Genomic DNA, 14569 nt, shown 5'->3' on the forward strand with positions numbered 1-14569 from the left:
CTTTCATTGGTACTACTGATAATGACTCCTTTTCTATGTGTGTGAGGGAGGCTTGCACTGGTACTACTGATAGTGACTCTTTTTCTATGTGTGTGAGGGAGGCTTGCACTGGTACTGCTGACATCGACTCTTGTTCCATGTGTGTGGAGAGGCTTGCACTGGTACTGCTGAGATTGACTCTTGTTCCATGAGTGTGAGGGGGGCTTGCACTGGTACTGCTGAGATTGACTCTTGTTCCATGAGTGTGAGGGAGGCATGCGCTGGTACTGCTGATAGTGACTCTTTTTCCATCTGTATGAGAGAGGCTTGCACTGGTATTACTGATAGTGACTCTTTGTCAATGTGTGTGAGGGAGGCTTGCACTGGAACTGCTGATAGTGACTCTTGTTCCATGTGTGAGGGAGGCTTGCACTGGAACTGTTGATAGTGACTCTTGTTCCGTGTGTGAGGGAGGCTTGCACTGGAACTGTTGATAGTGACTCTTGTTCCGTGTGTGAGGGAGGCTTGCACTGGAACTGCTGATAGTGACTCTTGTTCCATGTGTGAGGGAGGCTTGCACGGGTACTGCTGATAGTTACTCTTTTCATATGTGTGTGAGGGAGGCTTGCACTGGTACTACTGATAGTGACTCTTTTTCCATGTGTGAGGGAGGCCTGCACTGGTACTGTTGAGAGTGACTCTTTTTCCATGTGTATGGGGAGGCTTCTACTGGTACTACTGATAGTTGCTCTGTTTCCATGTGTGTGGGGAGGCTTGCACTGGTACCTCTGAGAGTGACTTTTTCCATGTGTGAGGGAGGTTTGCCCTGGTACTACTGATAGTGGCTCTTTTTCTATGTGTGTGAGGGAGGCTTGCACTGGAACTGCTGATAGTGACTCTTGTTCCATGTGTGAGGGAGGCTTGCACGGGTACTGCTGATAGTTACTCTTTTCATATGTGTGTGAGGGAGGCTTGCAAGGGTACTGCTGATAGTTACTCTTTTCATATGTGTGTGAGGGAGGCTTGCACTGGTACTACTGATAGTGACTCTTTTTCCATGTGTGAGGGAGGCCTGCACTGGTACTACTGATAGTGACTCTTTTTCTATGTGTGTGAGGGAGGCTTGCACTGGTACTACTGATAGTGACTCTTTTTCCATGTGTGAGGGAGGCCTGCACTGGTACTACTGATAGTAACTCTGTTTCCATGTGTGTGGGGAGGCTTGCACTGGTACCTCTGAGAGTGACTTTTTCCATGTGTGAGGGAGGCTTGCACTGGTACTGTTGAGAGTGACTCTTGTCCCATGTGACTGAGAGAGGTTTTCACTGGTACTACAGAGTGTGACGTTTCTTCTATGTGTGTGAAGGAGGCTTGCACTGGTACTGCTGATGGTGACTTTTTTCCATGTGTGTGTGGAGGTTTGCACTGGTACTGTTGAGAGCGATTCTTGTCCCATGTGTGTGAGGGAGGTTTTCTCTGGTACTATCAGGTCTGATGTTTCTTCTATGTGTGTGAGGGAGCCTTGCACTGGTACTGCTGAGAGTGGCTCTTTTTCCATGTGTGTGAGGGAGGCTTGCATTGGTACTGCTGATAGTGACTTTTTCCGTGTGTGGGGAGGTTTGCACTGGTACTGCTGATAGTGACTCTTGTTCCGTGTGTGAGGGAGGCTTGCACTGGTACTGCTGATAGTGACTCTTCTTCCGTGTGTGAGGGAGGCTTGCACTGGTACTGCTGATAGTGGCTCTTTTTCCATGTGTGTGAGGGAGGCTTGCACTGGTACTGCTGTTAGTGACTTTTTCTGTGTGTGAGGGAGGCTTGCACTGGTACTGCTGATAGTAGCTCTTTTTCCATGTGTGTGAGGGAGATTTTCCCTGGTACTACCGAGTGTGACACCTATGTGTGTGAGGGAGGCTTGTACTTGTACTGCTGACTGCGACTCATGTTACATGTGTGTGTGAGAGGCTTGCACTAGTACTGCTGATAGTAACTCTGTGTCCATGTGTGAGGGAGGCTTGCACTGGTACTACTGATAGTGAGTCTTTTTTCAATTATGTGGGAGGCTTGCATTGGTACCTCTGTGAGTGACTTTTTCCATGTGTGAGGGAGGCTTGCACTGGTACTGCTGATAGTCCCCCTTTACCATGTGTGTGAGGAAGGCTTCTACTGGTACTGCTAAGAGTGACTCTTGTTCCGCGTGTGAGGGAGGCTTGCACTGGTACTGATGTTAGTGACTCTTTTTCTGTGTATGGGAGGCTTGCACTGGTACCTCTGAGTGTGACCTTTGGTACCTCTGAGTGTGACCTTTTCCATGTGTGAGGGAGGCTTGCACTGGTACCTCTGAGAGTGACCTTTTCCATGTGTGAGGGAGGCTTGCACTGGTACTGCTGATAGTGACTCTTTTTCCGTGTGTGAGGGAGGCTTGCACTGGTACTGCTGGTAGTGACTCTTTTTCCGTGTGAGGGAGGTTTGCACTGATACTGCTGATAGTGACTCTTTTTCCGTGTGTGAGGGAGGCTTGCACTGTTACTACCGATAGTGACTCTTTTTCTATGTGTGTGTGAGAGGCTTGCCCTGGTACTGCTGAGAGTGACTCTTGTCCCATGTGTGTGGGGAGGTTTTCACTGGTACTACGTACGGAGTGTGACATTTCTTCTTTATGTGTGAGGAAGGCTTGCTCTGCTACTGCTGAGTGTGACACCTATGTGTGTGAGGGAGGCTTGTACTTCTACTGCTGACTGTGACTCTTGTTACATGTGTGTGTGAGAGGCTTGCACTGGTACTGCTGTGAGTGACTCTTGTCCCATGTGTGTGAGGGAGATTTTCACTGGTTCTACCGAGTGTGGTGTTATTTCTATGTGTGTGGGGAGGCTTGCACTGGTACTGCTATTAGTGACTGTTTTTTCATTTGTGTGTGGAAGGCTTCTACTGGTACTACTGATAGTTACTCTGTTTCCATGAGTGTGGGGAGGCTTGCACTGGTACCTCTGAGAGTGCCTTTCACCATGTGTGAGGGAGGCGTGCACCGGTACTACTGATAGTAACTCTGTTTCCATGTGCATGGGAGGCCTGCACTGGTACCTCTGACAGTGACTTTTTCCATGTGTGAGGGAGGCTTTCACTAGTACTACTGATAGTGACTCTTTTTCCATGTGTGAGGGAGGCTTGCACTGGTACCTCTGAGAGTGACTTTTTCCATGTGTGAGGGAGGCCTGCACTGGTACCTATGAGAGTCACTTTTTCCATCTGTGAGGGAGGCTTGCACTAGTACTACTGATAGTGACTCTTTTTCCATGTGTGAGAGAGGCTTGCACTGGTACCTCTGAGAGTGACTTTTTCCATGTGTGAGGGAGGTTTACCCTGGTACTACTGATAGTGACTCTTTTTCCATGTGTGAGGGAGGTTTACCCTGGTACTACTGATAGTGACTCTTTTTCTATGTTTGTGTGAGAGGTTTGCACTGGTACTGTTGAGAGTGACTCTTGTCCCATGTGTGTGAGGGAGATTTTCACTGGTACTACAGAGTGTGACGTTTCTTCTATGTGTGTGAGGGATGTTTGCACTGGTACTGCTGAGAGTGACTCTTTTTCTATGTGTGTGAGGGAGGCTTGCACTGGTACTGCTGATAGTGACTTTTTTCCTTGTGTGTGGGAGCCTTGCACTGGTACTACTGATAGTAACTCTGTTTCCATGTGTATGGGGAGGCCTGCACTGGTACCTCTGAGAGTGACTTTTACCATGTGTGAGGGAGGCTTGCACTGCTACTACTGATAGTGACTCTTTTTCTATGTTTGTGTGAGGGGTTTGCACTGGTGCTGCTGAGAGTGACTCTTGTCCCATGTGTGTGAGGGAGATTTTCACAGGTACTACCGAGTGTGACGTTTCTTCTATGTGTGTGAGGGATGTTTGCACTGGTACTGCTGAGAGTGACTCTTTTTCTATGTGTGAGGGAGGCTTGCACTGGTACTGCTGATAGTGACTCTTTTTCCGTGTGTGATGGAGGCTTGCACTGGTACTGCTGGTAGTGACTCTTTTTCCGTGTGAGGGAGGTTGGCACTGATACTGCTGATAGTGACTCTTTTTCCGTGTGTGAGGGAGGCTTGCACTGTTACTACCGATAGTGACTCTTTTTCTATGTGTGTGTGTGAGGCTTGCCCTGGTACTGCTGAGAGTGACTCTTGTCCCATGTGTGTGGGGAGGTTTTCACTGGTACTACGTACGGAGTGTGACATTTCTTCTTTGTGTGTGAGGAAGGCTTGCTCTGCTACTGCTGAGTGTGACACCTATGTGTGTGAGGGAGGCTTGTACTTCTACTGCTGACTGTGACCCTTGTTACATGTGTGTGGGAGAGGCTTGCACTGGTACTGCTGTGAGTGACTCTTGTCCCATGTGTTTGAGGGAGATTTTCACTGGTACTACCGAGTGTGGTGTTATTTCTATGTGTGTGGGGAGGCTTGCACTGGTACTGCTATTAGTGACTGTTTTTTCATTTGTGTGTGGAAGGCTTCTACTGGTACTACTGATAGTTACTCTGTTTCCATGAGTGTGGGGAGGCTTGCACTGGTACCTCTGAGAGTGCCTTTCACCATGTGTGAGGGAGGCTTGCACCGGTACTACTGATAGTAACTCTGTTTCCATGTGCATGGGAGGCCTGCACTGGTACCTCTGACAGTGACTTTTTCCATGTGTGAGGGAGGCTTTCACTAGTACTACTGATAGTGACTCTTTTTCCATGTGTGAGGGAGGCTTGCACTGGTACCTCTGAGAGTGACTTTTTCCATGTGTGAGGAAGGCCTGCACTGGTACCTATGAGAGTCACTTTTTCCATGTGTGAGGGAGGCTTGCACTAGTACTACTGATAGTGACTCTTTTTCCATGTGTGAGGGAGGTTTACCCTGGTACTACTGATAGTGACTCTTTTTCTATGTGTGTGAGGGAGGTTTGCACTGGTACTGCTGATAGTGACTCTTTTTCCGTGTGTGAGGGAGGCTTGCACTGATACTACCGATAATGTCTCTTTTTCTATGTGTGTGTGAGAGGCTTGCCCTGGTACTGCTGAGAGTGACTCTTGTCCCATGTGTGTTGGGAGGTTTTCACTGGTATTACGTACGGAGTGTGAGATTTCTTCTATGTGTCTGAGGGAGGCTTGCTCTGTTACTGCTGAGTGTGACACCTATGTGTATGAGGGAGGCTTGTACGTGTACTGCAGACTGTTACTCGTCTTCCAAGTGTGTGAGGGAGGCTTGTACTGCTGACTGCGACTCTTGTTACATGTGTGTGTGAGAGGCGTGCTCTGGTACTACTGATAGTGACTCTTTTTCCATGTGTGAGGGAGGCTTGCACTGGTACTACTGATAGTGACTCGTATTCCATGTGTGAGGGAGGCTTGCACTGGTACTACTGATAGTGACTCTTATTCCATGTGTGAGGGAGGCTTGCACTGGTACTACTGATAGTGACTCTTATTCCATGTGTGAGGAAGGCTTGCACTGGTACTGCTGAGAGTCACTCTTTTTCTATGTGTGTGAGGGAGGCTTGCACTGGTACTGCTGATAGTGACTCTTGTTCCGTGTGTGGGGAGGTTTGCACTGGTACTGCTGATAGTGACTCTTGTTCCATGTGTGAGGGAGGCTTGCACTGGTACTGCTGATAGTGACTCTTGTTCCGTGTGTGAGGGAGGCTTGCACTGGTACTGCTGATAGTGACTCTTGTTCCGTGTGTGAATGAGGCTTGCACGGGTACTGTTGATAGTGACTCTTGTTACATGTGTGAGGGAGGCCTGCACTGGTACTGCTGATAGTGACTCTTGTTCCGTGTGTGAGGGAGGCTTGCAGTGACTCTTTTTTATGTGTGTGAGGGAGGCTTGCACTGGTACTGCTGATAGTGACTCTTTTTTTCCGTGTGTGAGGGAAGCTTGCACTGGTACTGCTGATAGTGACTCTTTTTCTATGTGTGTGAGGGAGGCTTGCACTGGTACTGCTGATAGTGACTCTTTTTCTATGTGTGTGGGAGGCTTGCACTGGTACTGCTGGTAATGACTCTTTTTCTATGTGTGTGGGAGGCTTGCACTGGTACTGCTGATAGTGACTCTTTTTCCGTGTGTGTGAGGGAGATTTTCACTGGTACTACAGAGTGTGACGTTTCTTCTATGTGTTTGAGGGATGTTTGCACTGGTACTGCTGAGAGTGACTCTTTTTCTATGTGTGTGAGGGAGGCTTGCACTGGTACTGCTGAGAGTGACTCTTGTCCCGTGTGTGAGGGAGATTTTCACTGGTACTACAGAGTGTGACGTTTCTTCTATGTGTGTGAGGGATGTTTGCACTGGTACTACTGATAGTGACTCTTTTTCCGTGTGTGGGGAGGCTTGCACTGGTACTGCTGATAGTGACTCTTTTTCCGTGTGTGAGGGAGGCTTGCACTGATACTACCGATAGTGACTCTTTTTCTATGTGTGTGTGAGAGGTTTGCCCTGGTACTGCTGAGAGTGACTCTTGTCCCATGTGTGTGGGGAGGTTTTCACTGGTACTATGTCTGGAGTGTGACATTTCTTCTATGTGTCTGAGGGAGGCTTGCTCTGTTACTGCTGAGTATGACACCTATGTGTATGAGGGAGGCTTGTACTTGTACTGCTGACTGCGACTCATGTTACATGTGTGTGTGAGAGGCTTGCACTGGTACTACTGATAGTGACTCTTTTTCCATGTGTGTGAGGGAGGCTTGCACTGGTACTGCTGATAGTGACTCTTTTTCTATGTGTGTGGGAAGGCTTGCACTGGTACTGCTTATAGTGACTCTTTTTCTATGTGTGTGGGGAGGCTTGCACTGGTACTGCTGATAGTGACTCTTGTTCCGTGTGTGGGTAGGTTTGCATTGGTACTGCTGATAGTGACTCTTGTTCCGTGTGTGAGGGAGGTTTGCACTGGTACTGTTGATAGTGACTCTTGTTCCATGTGTGAGGGAGGCCTGAACTGGTACTGCTGATAGTCACTCTTGTTCCGTGTGTTAAGGAGGCTTGCACTGGTACTGTTGATAGTGACTCTTGTTCCATGTACCAGGGAGGCTTGCACTGGTACTGCTGATAGTGACTCTTGTTCAGTGTGTGAGGGAGGCTTGCACTGGTATTCTTGATAGTGACTCTTTTTTTATGTGTGTGAGGGAGGCTTGCACTGGTACTGCTGATAGTGACTCTTGTTCCATGTGTGAGGGAGGCTTGCACTGGTACTGTTGATAGTGACTCTTTGTTTATGTGTGTGAGGGAGGGATTGCACTGGTACTACTGATAGTGACTTTTTTCTATGTGTGTGAGGGAGGCTTGCACTGGTACTGCTGATAGTGACTCTTTTTTTACGTGTGTGAGGGAGGCTTGCACTGGTACTGTTGATAGTGACTCTTGTTACATGTGTGAGGGAGGCCTGCACTGGTACTGCTGATAGTGACTCTTGTTCCGTGTGTGAAGGAGGCTTGCACTGGTACTGCTGATAGTGACTCTTGTTCCATGTGTGAGGGAGGCTTGCACGGGTACTGTTGATAGTGACTCTTTTTTTATGTGTGTGAGGGAGGGATTGCACTGGAACTACTGATATGGACTTTTTTCTATGTGTGTGAGGGAGGCTTGCACTGGTACTACTGATAGTAACTCTTTTTCAATGTGTGTGAGGGAGGCTTGCCCTGGTACTACTGATAGTGACTCTTTTCTATGTGTGTGAGGGAGGCTTGCACTGGTACTACCGATAATGACTCTTTTTCAATGTGTGTGAGGGAGGCTTGCACTGGTACTACTGATAGTGACTCTTTTTCTATGTTTGTGTGAGAGGTTTGCACTGGTACTGCTGAGAGTGACTCTTGTCCCATGTGTGTGAGGGAGATTTTCACTGGTACTACAGAGTGTGACGTTTCTTCTATGTGTGTGAGGGATGTTTGCACTGGTACTGCTGATAGTGACTTTTTTCTATGTGTGTGAGGGAGGCTTGCACTGGTACTACTGATAGTGACTCTTTTTCTATGTGTGTGAGGGATGCTTGCACTGGTACTACTGATAGTGACTCTTTTTCCGTGTGTGGGGAGGCTTGCACTGGTACTGCAGATAGTGACTCTTTTTTCTGTGTGTGAGGGAGGCTTGCACTGATACTACCGATAGTGACTCTTTTTCTATGTGTGTGTGAGAGGCTTGCCCTGGTACTGCTGAGAGTGACTCTTGTCCCATGTGTGTGGGGAGGTTTTCACTGGTACTACGTACGTAGTGTGACATTTCTTCTATGTGTCTGAGGGAGGCTTGCTCTGTTACTGCTGAGTGTGACACCTATGTGTGTGAGGGAGGCTTGTACGTGTACTGCAGACTGTTACTCGTCTTCCAAGTGTGTGTGAGAGGCTTGCACTGGTACTGGTGATAGTGACTCTTTTTCTATGTGTGTTGGAAGGCTTGCACTGGTACTGCTGATAGTGACTCTTGTTCCGTGTGTGGGGAGGTTTGCACTGGTACTGGTGATAGTGACTCTTGTTCTGTGTGTGAGGGAGGCTTGCACTGGTACTGTTGATAGTGACTCTTGTTCCGTGTGTGAGGGAGGCTTGCACTGGTACTGCTGATAGTGACTCTTTTTTTACGTGTGTGAGGGAGGCCTGCACTGGTACTGCTGATAGTGACTCTTGTTCCGTGTGTGAGGGAGGCTTGCACTGGTACTACTGATAGTGACTCTTTTTCGGTGTGTGAGGAAGGCTTCTACTGGTACTACTAAGAGTGACTCTTGTTCCATGTGTGTGGGGAAGCTTGCCCTGGTACTGCTGATAGTGATTCTTTTCCCATGTGTGTGAGGGAGGCTCACATTGGCACTGCCAAGTGCAACCCTTGTTGCATGTGTAGGAGGAAGTCTCACACTGGTGTTGCCCAGTACGACACGTGTTCCATGTTTGTGATGGAAGCTTGTACTGAGGCTGGCTGAGTGACACTTGCTCCATGAATGTGAGTCAAGCCTGCAGTATTGCTAGCCAATACCCTGTTTATATTCGTCAATGAATACTTATGCTGCTGCCATCTCTGCTGCATCTGTGTGTGAGAAGCTTGCCATGAACAGTGCTTTCATAATGTAGACTGATTACTTTCCAAGTGTGTGCACTGCTCTCAAACAACTGTGACTAAATGACTGCATGCATGACCAGTGTAAAACCATTTCTTGATGCGTGGAAATAAAAAATAATCTCTTGTATTCAGTGCCTGCTTCCCTAGTTGTGTGGCATCACAACATTAAAAGCAGCAGGTGTCACTCCCAGCCAAAAAAGTATTTGTTTTTGTTCGAAACTTGGTAACTGGTTGACTGAGTTGTGAGCCCTGATCAAGCAGCAACCACAATCCTACTCAGGGTAAGTCACTATCAAAACCCATGTTAAACTGTGCTCACCCCTTGGTAGCGTGGCACAGAGCAATTAGACTTACCATAGAGGCAGTGTGTAAAGTATTTGTGGAACACTTCAAACAGTAGAACAATGAAGATACCACACAAAAAGATCCTACACCACGTTAGAAAAATACAGCAAAATGTTATAAACAAAACAAGACCAAAACAACAAAAATCCAATGAGTAGAACCTGAGTGAATTTTTGAAGAATAAACTGTAAAATCGCACCTAAAAGTATAACGCCAACCGGGGAGATCTGGTTGCGCTAGACTGGGACAAAGTAAAGAGTTCAGGCAGAGGGCGATGGAGCAAGGGTTGGATACAGTCCCACATTAGTCCCGCTGAAATATTCCCTTCTCAAGTTTTGTACCAAGAGTCCTGTTTGCATTGGAGAGGGCCGCAAGGAGCAAGGAGAGCATTGCTGGCGGTGGTCGGCATGGCGTGAATACAGGCCTGGCATTGCAGACAGGCATGCTGGAGATTTTCATTGGCGGTCCTCCGCAGTGATCAATGCTTACTGTGTGAAGAGATGGCTTGCGCTGATTTTTGGTGTGAGGATTCCAGTTCCGGTGCAGACAAATCTGTTTGGGGTTGCAATAAATCCAAAAGCTTTGATTCAAGAGCTTGAGAGCCACACCAAGGGTCAAGGACGTGAGTGGTCAGGAAATCAATGAAGATGGGTACAGGAGCTATTGGGGAGCATATTATTCCCCTGAGGCTTAGTTTAGGAGGCTAGCAGGCTAGGTCTTTGAATCACTATGGGATCCTGGGTTCAAAATGGAGTTACAGGTCCAGTTCTTCTTCCCCATGCTAGAGAGCAGCAAGCAGCAGGTCAACACAGCAGGGCAGTAGCTCCTTCAAAGTAGCAGTCCAGCAGAGTGGCAGATCTTTCAGCAGCACAGCAGTCCTTCTTCCTGGCAGAGTATCCACAGGTACAGAAGTGTGCAGAAGAGTTGGTGTCTGAGGTCCTTCTTTTGTACATAGTTGTGCCTTTGAAGTGGGGAGACGCTTCTAGAGGCATGCCTTTGAAGTAGGGAGACGCCCTGTCTTGACTCCCCTGGCTCCAAACAACTTCGATGGGTATGCAGCCCTTTGTGTGGAGACAGAACACAGCTATTCAAGTGTAGGTGAGGCTGGGCCCAGTCCCTCCCTCCCATCCTGCCTGTGTATATCATATGCATTTTGGATGACATTTTACTATCCTTAACTTTGTTTTTGTTTTGTTGTGGGAAAAAGGAATGTGTTATATCCTGTGTATTGTTAATTGTATTTCCATTGATGCCTTTTCATTATTTTCCATCCCTCATCCTGCTTCCCTCTGCTGGAACCTTAGACTGTAGTAAGCAGAGTCTAAGAACTGAGGAGCTGGCAGTCGATGGGACGGCAGCTGCTAGTCAGGGGTATTCACAGGTACCTGAATAAAGTACTTACCCTGTGTCCGCGTGTCATCTTCCTAAAACAATCCAATGTTGAGTTAGCCCTTTATTCCAAAATGCATACAGGTTCTATTAACCAGTCCAAGATGCTAGAAGAGATGTTTTATCCCTCCACCTCGGTCTTTCCTAAGGTTTATAGGTTTGACTTTCACAACAGTGCAAGGAAAGGGAATACAACAAGAAAAGGCAGGTTGGTGGATACAAAGTGATGGATCCCGAGCAATGATTGGCCTGTTGAGACATTGGGGTGTCTACCAAGGGGCGCTCATTGCCCCTGCTTGCATCAGGTCCCATGGACACCCTCCTAGGCCACAGGGGAGAAAGGAGAAGGGGTGGAGCTTCAACAGATGGTAAAGGGGGAAGACACTCGAGGTAAGAAGAAAGTCTCCCTTCCGAGCTATAGCTAGTAGGGTAAGACACTGTCCCGGTGAGGCTAAACACGCCATGTGTCAAAATTGCAACCAGGAACTCGCGTGAGGTCGTAATCACTCATGATGGCCCTAAAAGACCACTTTGGTCCATCAGTGTCCCCTTGCCTCCTCACCCTTCCCCTGGACACATAAAAACCAGATATATTACTGTTAAATCTCTTAAATTCTGGAAGAAGGGCAGGAGATCCTGACAGACAAACCGAAACATACCTTCCCCTCCTACACCCGATACTCCAGAATAGGCTGTCTCCTCACTGGACTCTTCCGTCCTCAGAGCAACAATTTAGGAAGAGGTTAGCTCCTACTTGTTGTAGTGTGAACACTGCAGGTCGCATCCTACCACTCTGCTCTCCACATCCCCCCCACACTGGTTTTCGACTGGTCTGCAGGGCGATCAGGCAGCGTCCCATGGGCTGGTTTCACAGGTCAGTGTGTTGGTGGATGTTTTGCAGTTTGAGGCCCTGTTTTATGGCCAGGTGGGCCTGTTTCTACTGTTCTACTCTTTATTTCCCTGATATTAGCACAAACATTGCTTGCAACTGACACAATGCTGTCTCCCATACTCTGGAGAACACCAACCCCTTGTATCTTTAGGACTGGTTCTGCACAGACGGCTTGCTTTGAGTTCTGTCTCAATGCCGATGGTCTTAAGACATTTTAAGATACAAATTGAAGAAATGATGCAATATCGCATTGCACTTTGTAGGTTTCATAGGGCCTCCTTCCACTAAACCAGGGCTCTCTCAGCTGTTCTTCTCTTAGTCCTCCAGACCTCACCTTCTCACACAGTGGCTTAGAGAACCCACCCCACCACTTAATCAGCTTCAGCGGGGGCTGTCTCTGGGACCGGTGGGCTTGTGAACTGGGTCCCAATAAACATTTCATTACTTTAATAAACTATGGGAGAGGGGCGTCGGCTGACCTGCAGAGCAAAGGAAACAGAGAAAGGGAGATGATGGCTTGATTAACATGCGAGAGAAGCAGAGAGAGGGAGAAACATGTGCATGAGAGAAGTGTTAGACAGGAGAAGGGATGAGAGACAACAGATGGGGAGAAACAGTAAAGACAGAACACAAGGAAAAAGGAAGAGTGTAATGAAGAACAGTGAAATGAAATAAAAGATGAAACGTAGCTTGGACATGTGAATGATTGGGCTGAAAGCGTGAAAGGATGTGGTAAAAAGATGAACAAACGTATAGATGGAAGTGATCGGTGAAAGAGTGAATGGATGAAAGTATGAAGAGGGGACAGATGGGTAAAAATGAAATATTGCATGACAGGGTGAATGGATGCATGGTTCGATGGGTGGAAAGGGAAGGGGTTGACAAATTAATAGATAACTTGAAGGGTGAAAGGATTGATGGATATATGGATGGAAGGGGGATTAAAGGGTGGGGGAAACCCCCTATGTAGGTTTAGGGTCAGGCGTCTGGCTTATTGCCTACTCTGAATAGATATATGGTTTAAGTGGGGGTATTTAATGTTCTGGCTCCTCCCTTCTCACAGCTAGTTCCTCCAGCAGGTAGTCTATTCTGAGATCCACAAAGCAAACAGGTTTCATCAAGCAAGTTGGCTCCTTTCGGTGTTCAGCGTACCCTATACCAAAGTCAGAGAATTGGTTCTCCCTCTGCAGCCAGGTGCTGGTGGCAGATGTTCAAGATAGACCTGGGACACCTCTACCCAGAGGCAAACAGGCATTCTTCTTCTTTACGACAGCAGGAAATGCTTCTGCGGGTCAAAATGGGCATCCCTTGGGCACTGGCTCAAATAAAGCCTTTTTCAGGGCAGATCTAATTTGCAATCCCTTGAACCAATCCAAAACAATCCTAAACTTCCTGCTACATTTCCTGTGACAATGGGATGCCTGGGATGTCTGTCTAGCTCTGGGAGTGTGTTTGTAGCACAGAGCGGCATGTCCTACCAATTCAAGTGGAACTCCTATCTGCCTTCTAACTCCATCCGTCCCATTCCAAGTTCAGTGCCTGATGACCCCATTCTCCCACACATCAGCGGTACCACCAAGTCTAACTTGGTGGGTTCCCTGGAAGCTTTACTGTGTCACAGGATCCCTTTTAGAAGCCAGTGCTCCCCTGACGGGCACAAGGTGCCCCCTCCCTCACCCCCTATCCTTTTGTGTGATCTATTTGAATCCAGAGCTGCAGTGCTGGGGAACTTCAGCCTAACACGTGTGTACCATTACACTGTAACTAGATGGGCACATGGTTGTAGTGTCATGTGAGTTATGAATGACAGAACCCTTGTGGCTCCTGATGGACTCCGTAAAAACTGTGACATAGGTGTTAGAGAGTGGCAAAGTGAATGCAGGTTTCGGATGTTAAGTTCTCGATTACATGCAAACGATTGAAGAGATGTAAGACACAGCTCTGTGTGTGAGGTAGTCTTTGGTGAATACCCAGGCTGGGAAAGACACTACAGTGGTAACATAAACCTAACCACCAAATATATTCTTGGATCTCTGTTACATGTACACTGAAGTTGGTCCTGAGCACATAGATACAGGTGAAAGACAGTATTGCATTGCTCTGAGAGGGAATGTTCTTGCAGCATGGCTGCTTAAACACATGCAGTCTACAATCACATGTTGTGGCTGGAATAAGTTCACACTTCGCTGCCACGTCCCAGAGTATCCCTTTGATCAGTCGTGCAGGGGCTTGTACCAGGACTGTTCTCTTCTAGAGTGGTAGTGAACACAACCTGGGAAAGGTCAGGTGGGAGGTGGGTAGGCGAGAACGCAGGGTAAACCAGGGCCTAAGAAGATGTTGGTAAGGTTGCTATGGAAAGGTCAGGCTCAATTTTGTGGAGCAGTGATGATTGGAGCCACCTTGTCTTTGATACTTTTGGAAAGGTGGGTTTGTAGGAAAGTACCATCTTGCCTGGCATGTTACCCCCATTTTTCACTGTATATATGTTGTTTTAGTTGTATGTGTCACTGGGACCCTGGTAACCCAGGGCCCCAGTGCTCATAAGTGTGCCTGAATGTGTTACCTGTGTAGTGACTAACTGTCTCACTGAGGCTCTGCTAATCAGAACCTCAGTGGTTATGCTCTCTCATTTCTTTCCAAATTGTCACTGACAGGCTAGTGACCATTTTTACCAATTTACATTGGCTTACTGGAACACCCTTATAATTCCCTAGTATATGGTACTGAGGTACCCAGGGTATTGGGGTTCCAGGAGATCCCTATGGGATGCAGCATTTCTTTTGCCACCCATAGGGAGCTCTGACAATTCTTACACAGGCCTGCCACTGCAGCCTGAGTGAAATAACGTCCACGTTATTTCACAGCCATTTTACACTGCACTTAAGTAACTTATA

At 47.6% G+C, this 14569-nt stretch overlaps 1 protein-coding gene across 4 annotated transcripts in view; it reads left to right on the forward strand.

The window, feature by feature from the left end:
• LOC138251655 (sialic acid-binding Ig-like lectin 13) overlaps nucleotides 1-14569 on the forward strand; it is a 224115-nt gene that overhangs the window by 21383 nt on the left and 188163 nt on the right. The window lies entirely within an intron of this gene.

This window comes from Pleurodeles waltl, chromosome 1_2 (assembly GCF_031143425.1).
Source record: "Pleurodeles waltl isolate 20211129_DDA chromosome 1_2, aPleWal1.hap1.20221129, whole genome shotgun sequence".
Taxonomy (NCBI): Eukaryota; Metazoa; Chordata; class Amphibia; order Caudata; family Salamandridae; genus Pleurodeles; species Pleurodeles waltl.